Source organism: Chrysemys picta, chromosome 4 (genome assembly GCF_011386835.1).
Source record: "Chrysemys picta bellii isolate R12L10 chromosome 4, ASM1138683v2, whole genome shotgun sequence".
NCBI lineage: Eukaryota > Metazoa > Chordata > Testudines > Emydidae > Chrysemys > Chrysemys picta.
In genome coordinates this window covers 26,084,996-26,095,972 of record NC_088794.1, presented here as the reverse complement: position 1 = coordinate 26,095,972, position 10,977 = coordinate 26,084,996, and positions in this window count along the sequence as shown.

Below are 10,977 nucleotides of genomic sequence, written 5' to 3'. Positions count from 1 at the left end.
GAGCACCCATGGAAAAAAATTGGTGGGTGCTCAGCATCCACCGGCAGCTCCCCGTGGCCCCGCCCCACTCCCCTGCTCAGCTCACCTCCGCCTCTGCCTCCACCTCCTCCGTGAGCGCGCCGCCACATCCTGCTTCTCCCCCGTCCCTCCCAGTGCTTGCGCCGTGAAACAGCTAATTCGCGGGGCAGGGAGGGAGGGGAGAAGAGGGGGAATGCGGAGCACTCGGGGAAGAGGCGTGGCCGGGGTGGGGATTTGGGCAAGGGATCCAATAGGGGCAAGGAGGGGGCAGAGTTAGGGCGGGGACTTTGGGGATGGGGTTGGCATGGGCCAGGCACGGGGATGGGGTGGAGTCAGGGCGGGGCAGGGAAAGGGGCAGGGGGGTCCGGGCACCCACTGGCGCCGGAGAAAGTTGGCGCCTATGATTGTATACAAACCAGAGCTGTATAAGAAAACTCAGACTGCACATTCCCCATAATCAGGAGACTCACACAGCAAGGGTAGAATATAGATCTCAAGCAAGGAAGAGCCTCTGAAACTGCCTGTGTTTGACAACAAACAGCACAGCGACAGATGCTACACAGCCTTCCCCAATGCTTGGTTCAAAGGTAGCCAGTGAATAATGAGGAAGAAAAGAATTTAAAGGCTTGTGTGATAAATAAAGGGTGGGGGAGCAGCTCCCTTTTATGGACACCCACCCAGCCAGTTAGCTATAAAATCCCTCTTAGTAGCTGTTCTCTACTTGCTTTACCTGTAAAGGGATAAAAGTCTCACTGCTATGCATAGATAAAAGGAAGTGAGTGGGCACCTGGCCAAAAGAGCCAATAGGGAGGCTAGAACTTTTTAAAATTGAGAAAAAACTTCCCCTTTGTCTGTCTGTGGTTGTTCTCCTGGGAAGAGGGGGACAGAGCAGCGATGCTGTAAAAAGCTTGGGACCAGGTATGAAAAATCATCAGTATCATACATAGAAACTACTCATTTGAAACCCCAAATACGTAAGTAGATCAGGAAATGTCTAGGAAGACGTGATTAGGTTTATCCCTTTTATTTCTTTATGGCTTGTGGATTCCTCTGTGCTAACCCCTGTGCTTTTTTTTTGCTTGTAACCTTTAAGTTGGACCTCAAGAAAACTATTCTTGGTGCTTAATCCTTGTAATTGCTCTTTTAAAATCTAGCAATAGCTGAATTCCCAGATGTATTTTCTTTCCTTTTCCTCTTAAATAAAATTGACCTTTTTTAAGAACAGAATTGGATATTTATGTCTTAAAAGGTTTGTGCACGTGTTGTCTAATTAGCTGGTGGCAACCTGATTTCTTTTTTTTTTTTTTCTTTCTCAGCTCTTCCCCGGAGGGGGAGTGAAAGCAATTGAGGGTACCCCACAGGAAGGAATTCCCAAGTGCGCCTTTCTGGGCTCTCAAAGGGGTTAGAATCAGAATATCAGGGTTGGAAGGGACCTCAGGAGGTCATCTAGTCCAACTCCCTGCTCAAAGCAGGACCAATCCCCAACTAAATCATCCCAGCCAGGGCTTTGTCAAGCCTGACCTTAAAAAACCTCTAAGGAAGGAGATTCCACCACCTGCCTAGGTAACCCATTCCAGTGCTTCACCACCCTCCTAGTGAAAAAGTTTTTCCTAATATCCAACCTAAACCTCCCCCACTGCAACTTGAGACCATTACTCCTTGTTCTGTCATCTGCTACCACTGAAAACAGTCTAGATTCATCCTCTTTGGAACCCCCTTTCAGGTAGTTGAAAGCAGCTATCAAATCCCCCCTCGTTCTTCTCTTCTGCAGACTAAATAATCCCAGTTCCCTCAGCCTCTCCTAATAAGTCATGTGCTCCAGCCCCTTAATAGTTTTTGTTGCCCTCCGCTGGACTCTTCCCAATTTTTCCACACCCTTCTTGTAGTGTGGGGCCCAAAACTGGACACAGTACTCCAGATGAGGCCTCACTAATGCCGAATAGAGGGGAATGATCACATCCTTCAATCTGCTGGCAATGCTCCTACTTATAACAGCCCAAAATGCCGTTAGCCTTCCTGGCAACAAGGGCACACTGTTGACTCATATCCAGCTTCTTGTCCACTGTAACCCCTAGGTCCTTTTCTGCAGAACTGCTGCTTAGCCGCTCGGTCCCCAGTCTGTAGCAGTGCACTTGTGTGGTGGCAGCACCTACCAGTCCAAGGTCAGAGAAAAACTGTAACTTTGGGAGTTTAATACAAGCCTGGAGTGGCCAGTATCATTGTTAGAGTCCTTGTGGGCCCCCACCTTCTGCACTCAAAGTGCCAGAATGGGGAATCAGCCTTGACATCTTGGAATAAAGACGATAGAGTCTCTTCACTACAAACTCTGATGTTTGTACTGTGAGTCATGCAATATTCCATGCTTCTCTTAAAGTCTCAGCTCCTGAAGTCCCATGATTGTGAGAGAATCTTAGCTTTATTTTTATAAATAGTAGGTTTCTAGCCCTTGTGTGTGCATAGAAAAGCTAAAAACCATGACCCCTAATGGCTCAGAAACCAAAGATCAGTGAAAAGAATCCATTATTTTAAGTCTCATGATTTTGGGGGACCTGAATGGTTGAGAATGGCAATCCTGTGTCCAGTTAGAGCTGAGCAAAATCTTTCAGCCAAAATGTCTATTGGCAAAAAATGCAGATTCAGAGACATCAAAAATTTTCACAGATTCATGTCAGTCTTGCTGAATTGTTCGTGTACAAACAAACAAAACAGACCCCACACCCACAAACAACAATGAAACAAAAACAGTCCAAAAAGGTAACTTTTCAATTTTTTGGTTTTACCCAACTTTTTGTTTTGAAATTTCCTTCATATTTATTAAATACAATTAAAAAGGAATAAAACTGCTTAAAACAAACAAAATATTTCATTTCGGTTTAAACAAACCATTTCTTTTTACTATAATTTTTTTTTGACTATTTTCTAAATCGGCAATATAGAAAAATTTCAGTTTTGTTTTGGCTCAGAACAAATGTTTCAATTTTTCAGAATTGCCAGAGAACCGAAAAAAATCCATTATTTGTCTAATTCAGTCTCTGGTGCACAGTTCAGCACCAGTTTTCAGCATCAGTGTAATGAGAACTCAATGTCAATCTGCATGGGCCAAAGCCTTCAGGGGTGTAACTGTAACAAATTCAAGCACAACCACATCTTGGCTTTCAGCTTCCTGTCAGCGCTGCAACACAATGTGGTGTCTGGCTTGAACAGTATCAAAAGAGTATTAGAGTGAAGGCTTTGATTCCTTATGAACCACACTTCCCTTTTACAGCATTGCTTATTAGCCCCTCTCTTGTTAACAAACACTGATGGTTGGAAAGGAACCCTTCTCCTGCCATCGTGTGGGTCCGTGGTAGGGGTGTGAATATGGGAATAAGGAGGTTGGCCAAGCTGAGTAGTGGTTTTGGGGTATCCAGCTTGTGATCCCTTAAAGGGGCTTGATCAGAAAGTGCTGAGGACTCACCTTTTGAAAATCAGGGCCTTGCGAGGTGTCTCAAGTTGGGTACCCCAAATCACTACTCACCTTTGAAAATCTTAGTCATGAGGCCCTGGAGTCAAAAGGAGTCCTTCCATCAACTTTAATGGGCTCAGGGTCAGGCCCTAAACACATTTTTAGGTAACCTTTCAGTTAACATAACTCTAAGCCCCACCTAAGACAAAAGGTGTGTGTGAAGCCGCTCAGAAGCTTTTGGCTGAGTATTGTTTTTTTGCATGTGTGTGTGTGTAAGTGAGAAAGGGATCACACAGAAACTGAGATCAGACAAGAACAGACTGAGGCCTGGTCTACACTTAAATCTTAGGACGATCTACCTATGTTGCTCAGAGCTGTGAAAAATTTCACATGCTAAGTACTGTAGTTAGGTCCCCCGAACCTCTGGCGTAGACATGGCTAGGTTGACAGAAGACCTAGCTTCTCAGATAACTGGATTACCTACCTCAATGGAAAACCCCCTACTGTGGATATAGGAAGCATTCACACAATAGTCCTGAGGTGTCAGACCTGTGCTGCTGTAGTGTAGACATACCCTGAGAGAGAGGCAGACAGCCTGAAGGAGCAGCTGAAAGCTTCACGGCTGACCCTTGAAGACACTGGGAAAGGGATGTTTGGGTCAGGGAGCAGGCTAAAAGTGTGTCCTTGGTGCTGTGAGCAAAATACACTTTCCTGCTATTTGCTTCCCTCTGTATTCAGAAACACAGAACTTTGAACATTCCTTGTAAAGAAACACAACTGTATCAAATAAACACCTGGCTAGCACCAATTTCTACTCCCAACTGGAACACCCACAGGGCTCCAAACTTTGACTAGCCACTTGGCATGAAAAGAGACTGTCACTGCTTCTGTGCTATGAACTGAAGGGATCTGTCACATGCAAGCAAATGTCTAGGACTAAATGAATTTAATCAGGAGATCTTCAATGATCCGAAACTCAAAAAAAAAAAAGTCCTACAAAATGTGGAAACTAGGTCAAATTACAAAGGCTGAATATAAACAAATAACACAAGAATGTAGGGACAAAATTAGAAAGGCCAAGACACAAAATGAAATTAAAATATCTAGAGACATAAAGGGTAACAAGAAAACATTCTGAAAATACATTAGAAGCAAGAGGAAAACCAAGGACAGGGTTGGCCCGTTACTCAATGAGTGGGGAAAAATAATAACAGAAAATGTGGAAATGACTTTTTTGTTTCAGTTTTCACCAAAAAAAAAGTTAGTAGTGATTGGACATCAGCAATTGGATGTCAGTGAAAATGAGATTGCATCAGAGGCTATAATAGGGAAAGAACAACTTAAAAATTATTTAGACAAGTTAGATCAGTGGTCCCCAACCGTTTTCATCTGGCGGGCGCCAGATGACTAGCCACGGAGGACCATGGCGGCAGACGAGCATCCACCGAAATGCTGCCGACAAGCGGCAACATCAATAGGCGTCGACACCGAAATGCCGCCAAAAATCGGCGGCATTTTGGCGGCGACGCCTCTGGATGACGCTACTTGTCAGCGGCATTTCGGTGGATGCTCATCCACCGGCCAGTACTTGGGTGCACTTAGACGCCCAGGCGGGTGCCGTGGGGCCCACGGGCACCGTGTTGGGGATGCCTGAGTTAGATGTTTTCAAGTCAGCAGGGCCTGATTAAATACATCCTAGAATAGTCAAGGAGCTGACTGAGTTGATATCTAAGCCATTAGTGATTATCTTTGAAAAGTCATGGAAGATGGGAGAGATTCCTGAGGAATAGAAAAGGGCAAATATAGTGCCCATCTATAAAAAGGGTAATATGGAGAACCTGGGGAATTATAGACCAGTTAGCTTACTTCAGTAACCAAAAAGATAATGGAGCAAATGATTAAGCAATCAATTTGCAAACACCTAGAAGATAATAAGGTGATAAGTAACAGTTAGCATTGATTTGTCAAGAAGAAATGGTGTCATATCAACCTAATAGCTTTCTTTGACAGGGTAGCAAGCCTTGTGGATGGGGGGAAGTGGTAGATGTGGTATATCTTGAATTAGTAAGGCTTTTGAAACTGACTCGCATGACCTTCTCATAAAGAAACTAGGGAAATACAACCTAGATGGAGCTCCTATAAGGTGGGTACATAACTGGTTGGAAAAGAGTAGTTATCAGTGGTTCACAATCAAGTTTGAAGGGCATATCAAGTGGGGTCCCACAGGGATCAATTCTGTCTGGTTCTGTTCAATATCTTCATCAATATTTAGATAATGGCATAGAGAGTACTCTTATAAAGTGTGTGGATGATAAAAAACTGGGGGGTTTCAAGTGCTTCGGAAGATAGGATTAAAGTTCAAAACAATCTGGACAAACTGGAGAAATGGTCTAAAGTAAATAGAATGAAATTCAATAAGGACAAATGCAAAGTACTCAACTTAAGAAGGAACAATCAGTTGCACATATACCAAATGGGAAATGACAGCCTAGGAAAGAATACTGAGGAAAGGGATCTGGGGGTCATAGTGGATCACAAGCTAAATATGAATGAACAGTGTAGCACTGTTGCAAAAAACAAAAAATCAAACATCATTGTGGGCTGTATTAGCAGGAGTATTGTAAACAAGACACAAGTAGTAATTTTTCCACTCTATTCCAAGCTGATTAGGCCTCAGCTAGAATATTGTGTCCAGTTCTGGGCACCACATTTCAGGAAAGAAGTGGACAAATTGGGGAAAATCCAGAGAAGAGCAACACAAATGATTAAAGGTCTAGAAAACATGACCTATGAGGAAAGATTGAAAAAAAATGTGTTTGTTTAGTCTGGAAAAGAGAAGACTGAGAGGGGACCACAGTTTTAAAGTACATAAAAGGTTGTTGCAAAGAGGAGGGAGAAAAAAATTGTTCTCTTTAACCTCTGAGGATAGGACAAGAAGCAATGAACTTAAATTACAGAAAGGGTGTGTTAGGTTGGACATTAGGAAAAAACTTCCTGGCATTGTGGTTACACAGACCTGTCAGGGATGGTCTAGATCAGGGGTCGGCAAAGTTTGGCACGCGGCTCGCCAGGGTAAGCACCCTAGCGGGCCAGGCCAGTTTATTTACCTGCTGATGCGGCAGGTTCGGCCGATCGCGGCCCCCACTCGCCGCAGTTCACCGTCCCGAGCCAATGGGGGTGGCGGGAAGCGGCGCGGGCAAGGGATGTGCTGGCCGCGGCTTCCCGCCGCCCCCATTGGCCTGGGACAGCGAACTGCGGCGAGTGGGGGCCGCGATCGGCCGAATCTGCCGCGTCAGCAGGTAAATAAACTGGCCCGGCCCGCTAGGGTGCTTACCCTGGCGAGCCAAACGTTGCCGACCCCTGGTCTAGATAATACTTAGTCCTTCCATGAGTGTAGAGGTCTAGACCAGATGACCTCTCGAGGTCCCTTCCAGTCCTACGATTCTATGAAATCTATGATTATCATCATCATCACAGTAGCAGCTAGAGGCACACAATGTACTAGGCATCACACTTACATACTTAATAGGCATGAGAGATAAAAGATAAGGAAAAGGAAGCATTGTTTTACTATCTCCATTTTATAGAAAGGGAACCAAGGCACAAAAAAACTATGTGACGCACCCAAATCACACAGACTGTGGCAAACCTAGGAAGCCAACCGAGGTCTCCTGAATCTTAGTCCAGTGTATTAATCCCAAGACCACCCTACCTTTCTACAGGATGCTTGTTCTCTAGGTGTAAACTCCCTGGGATCTGGATAATTAAGTTTGCTGCCTTTTGAGTATTGGACTAAGCTCCCCAAGAACAGAGCAATGAGCAAGAGACTCTCTCAAGCTGTAGCAAGGACTGGGCAAGTCTCAATGCTGCTGTATTTCCTAGGAGAGATAGAAAATACTCACATCAAACTGTTCTTAATCAGCCTATAGAAATCTTGAGTTGGAAAGTGTCTAGTAAAGGTGAATAACTAATAACTTTCTGGAAGTTGTGATCTGTTCCCAGATGTTCTGCATGCAGAAAACAGAAGAAACTTGATCAATTAGTTATGTGCTGCTAATAGATTTGCTCCCCTCTGATTATTTCAGCCTGTGATGATCCTTGTTGATGTATCTGCTATCTTCATTCTGTTATCTCTGGACATCATTGTAGAAAATTTAATTTGTTCACACTCAACTAAACTCAAAAGCATGGGATTTAGAATGTTACCATATTTTCCAAGAGAAATTCATGTCTGGGCTAGCAGATGTCAATCCAATGGAAAACGTTGTCAGAAAGCTACAAGGAAGGCAGGGCTTCTACTGGGAAAGTGTTGCTGCACATTATATACCCCTTGATATTTATATGTAACCACATGCTATGCACAACCACAAATGACCAGTGGAGGCCACTTCCCTCCCTCCCCCCAGGATTATCCTGCAAGTGCCCTGTTAAAGTGGGGATGTATAAACTCATAAAAACAGCAAGTTTCAGAATTTGATTTGATCACAGTTTTCTAACACCACATTTCATTCCCACTCCATTAAATGTTATTTTTACTGACGTAACCCTTCTGCCCCTCTGGGTTGGCAGCAACAAGGGCCGGGTTCAGTATCTAGGGGTTCCGTTTCAATAACGCAATGCAAAACCGGCTCGAGCCCCCACCCAGTGACCTGGGACAATTACATACCACCCCCCCGGGTGCCTATAGGAGGCAATACTTCCCCTCTCGCAAGCACAGAGTCTGAGTGTAGCAAAAGCCTTTTAATAAAGGAGGGAAACAATGCGGCATTATGTTGGGGAAACACCACAAACAGGATTCATAACACAAACCATGAGCAAAAGACCCACCTCCAAGCAAGTTTGGCAATGTCCTTTTCCCCTCAGGGTCTTAAGTCCAATCACCCCAAAGTCCAACAACCCCAAAGTCTCTGTCCCTGGTCGGTGCTGCCCCAGAGTTCAAAAGTTTATCTGCAGAGTTTTACCCCCCCCCACAGCCTGGGCGGAAATGGGGGGGGGCACACGGGATGTTAAGGGGCACCTTACGTGGTCTGAGGCCGACTGCTCCATCTCTCCGTGGAGTTCTGCTGCAGCCTTTACCACAAATGGCTCCGCTCTACCAGCCGTGCCACGTGGCTCCGCTCCTCCAGCCATCCCCGCAAACTGCTCCGCTCTGCTCTGCTCTCCGTTCCGTGGGCCGCTCCAACCATCCCACAAACTGTTCAGCTCTGCCAGCCGCTCCACTCCACCAGCTGTCCCATGAACCGCTCCAGCTGCCCCCGCAAATGGCTCAGCTCCGCTCTGCGCCGCTCGTTGTTCCATGGGCCGCTCCAACCGTCCCACAAAGTGCTCGGCTCTGCCAGCTGCTTAGATCTTCAGGCTCCCCCACTGGTTAACACAGCACTCAGTGATCTCAGCTCAGCAATTTTAGCTCTTTTAGTGATTTCAGCTTGTAATAAGGGAGCCCTAGTGCTGGTACACCATTGGCCCAAAGTGAATTCAGTTCAGCAACTTATAGCTAGACTCCTAATGGAAGCAAATTTATCTCTGCTATTCAACAGTGGAGAGAGGGAGTAATGCAATTGGTGTTCCAAGCCCTCCAAAAGGGGGCCCATCCCATCAAGTACACATACCTGTCCACAACCTCTCTCAATTCACTAGGTTTTGTAACCCATGCCCCTTGTCTAGCAAGTGCTACTTAGTTACTGGCGAGTCCCTCTGGCATACAACAGTTTCACTGGCCTTGATTCACAGAATCAGGGTAACAACACTTTATTCTTCCTGCCCCAATAACAGAGAAACTGGGGATCCTACACCAGCCAAAGTAACCACTTTCAGTTGTTGTTGTCCCAGGCTGGGTGTGCCTATGCAAACAAGATCAGCCCCTGAAGTTCTTTTCAACCCTCACCATAATTCACCACCAGATGTCAGGCTAGAGCTTATCCTGACTCTGCTTACACTGAGTTCTGCCCACAACATAAGGAGAAAGTGTCTCTACATCACTGACATTGGAAATGGAAAAGACCTATCTAAGGCTGGGTCTACACTACCCGCCTGAATCGGCGGGTAGAAATCGACCTCTCGGGGATCGATTTATCGCGTCCCGTCGGGACGCGACAATCGATCCCCGAATTGACGCTCTTACTCCACCAGCGGAGGTGGGAGTAAGCGCCGTCGACGGGAAGTCGCAGAGGTCGATTTTGCCGCCGTCCTCACAGCGGGGTAAGTCGGCTGCGATACGTCGAATTCAGCTACGCTATTCACGTAGCTGAATTTGCGTATCTTAAATCGACTCCCCCCTGTAGTGTAGATGTAGCCTAAGTGATCTTGTCCTATGCTCTACATAACTCCCCTGTAGGATTGTTCACTATAATATATGTTCCTGTGGAATCTAACCTTGAGTAATTCAGATGGTGTCCCCTCCAGCTCTGTCCATAGTTTGATAGTTGGCTGTGATCAGCCTCACTAAATAATTCCCAATCATTAAAGCTGGTTGGAAACCAGTTCTGTGCCCACTCAATTTATTTTATGATAAAAAAAAAAATCAAAATATTTTGGCCAAAAACTGAAATAATTCACTGAGAAAATGTCACTCTGGATCCTCATGGGACATGTAGTGCATCATGCCCTTGCTGTCCTCTGAGAAGATTGTGTAATACTGAACATTGCTCTGTGCATGACAGTAAACTAGAGCCCATGAAAGGCATGTCTATGAGAATCTGTGTTGTGTGAAGATCCAATTTTTGATTCAATGGCTGAACTGGAAAAAAAAATTGTTTCAGGTCAACCCAAAACTCTAACCGAAAAAGTAAAAAATGTTTGCTTCTGGTTGAACAAAATGTTTTGGTCCACCCAAAATAAAATTTCATTTTATTTGAGTTTTTTTGAAACCTTAAAAAAATTAAATAAAATTGAAATAAAATACAAAACTGAGTCATTTTGAATTGAAGTCAAAACTTTTTGTTTTGAAAATGTTGAAACAAAACATTTAAACTTTTTTTTCTCTGAACCAAAACAATTTTGCAAATTCAACACAAAGTGGTAAAAGATATTGATGGACTTGAATCTGCATTTTTTGGTGCAAAAAACCTGTGGCTGAAAAATTTTGCTCACCGTCAGTGAAATCTATACAGTAAGCCATACATATACAAATTGGAGTACTGGTTAGAATTAGCTGCTATATCTAGACCATTGAAGTTCACAGCTACGTTAGTTAACTGCCTTACACTCTCAATTGTCCCGAAGGCTGGTTGAAAGGAAAATGTATAGTACATGGAGGCTAAAAACATTACTAAAATACAGATTAGAGAGGAGAGAATTTATCTTATAAAATGTCTACGCCTCTAAAAACCAGCTGGATCATGACACTAAAAATAAATGTCAGTATAAGAGAATGTAAAAACATTACAAGATGCTTCACCCTTTTTACAAAAAATGCTCTGATATGTTGTGAAATCTGAGAAATAGTATATGGGGGATTAAAGACTGAATGCTAACCCCCCCCCCCCCCCGAAGGGGCAAAGGTAGGATCATGGACA